The sequence below is a fragment of the Arachis ipaensis genome, chromosome B03 (assembly GCF_000816755.2).
Source record: "Arachis ipaensis cultivar K30076 chromosome B03, Araip1.1, whole genome shotgun sequence".
In the NCBI taxonomy this organism is placed as follows: Eukaryota; Viridiplantae; Streptophyta; class Magnoliopsida; order Fabales; family Fabaceae; genus Arachis; species Arachis ipaensis.
Genome location: NC_029787.2, coordinates 49,517,713 through 49,518,706, shown reverse-complemented (window position 1 = coordinate 49,518,706; position 994 = coordinate 49,517,713). Strand labels below are relative to the sequence as shown.

Below are 994 nucleotides of genomic sequence, written 5' to 3'. Positions count from 1 at the left end.
ATGTTTGGATAATTTTGTTATGCGAAATCCATATTTCATGAGTACAAATGATAATTTTTTTTTTTATGGATAAATATGTCAGCATTTTCAACTTTCGTGAATAGAAATGATAGTTTACTCAAAAATACATTAGATTTTGAATGCTTGAAGTGTTTAAAACTGTCTAATTATATTAATTATTACATTAATAACTATTTTACCGAGAAATTATTGCTAAAATTATTTAAAATTTACATACATAAATTAATAAAATCTATTTTTTTAAATAATTTAATATTTATACTAGCTAAATTATCTATTAAAATTACTAAAAAGTAAAAACTATTGGTACCAAAATTTTCTGTCAACTTATTTTATAACGAAACAAGTGACAGATGGCCATTTTCAAGGATCATGGTTCATGGAGATCTTTTTTGTGGCAGTGTCTCATGCCAAGACTCACCGAACTCACAAGCTATACGTGTTGCCCTCTATAAATTGTCCAACATGAAGCGCAAGCTACACGTGTTATTTTGTGGAATTGCGTAGTACAGTATCGTAGCAAAACGTGTCAATCAGTTACGAACTTGAAAAGATACTGTTGGATTGCATGCATAAGCATGTTCGCCGTTGTTGCTGCACTTGCAACCATTTCTTGAACATTTTCTAGTGTCTAGTTTTGAACTGTGGATTACAGCGTTTCTCTTGTCGATTACATTAGGTCAGTTATTCTTGCATTTCCTTTTATCTATTTATTTATTTTAATTTTGGTTCATGGATCTAGCATTCCTTCCCTAAGTTGCAATTAATTCTTTAATTTTGTCGTGTTTTCCGTTATGGAAAGAATTTCATTCCAGCTATTAGTTTGAAATTATAGCACGAATTTCAGATTTGTTAGATTTTCTCGTCCCAGCAACAAGAAGCTATAAAATTGAAATTCACTGACTCAATTCCCATACCCGAGAACAAGGAAGCTATTTTGATGCACGAAAAGTTCAAATAATTAGCATTTAAA

At 30.1% G+C, this 994-nt stretch overlaps 1 protein-coding gene across 2 annotated transcripts in view; it reads left to right on the top strand.

Moving 5' to 3' along the window:
- Nucleotides 483–994, top strand: part of LOC107630445 (protein LAZ1 homolog 2) — a 6,440-nt gene continuing 5,928 nt past the window's right edge. Inside the window, exon 1 of one of the 2 annotated variants that reach the window (XM_021118904.1) lies at nucleotides 483–700. The gene's annotated coding sequence lies outside the window, so the exon portion shown is untranslated. The remainder of the gene's footprint in view (nucleotides 701–994) is intronic. The other variant, XM_016333568.2, reaches the window with a different exon arrangement.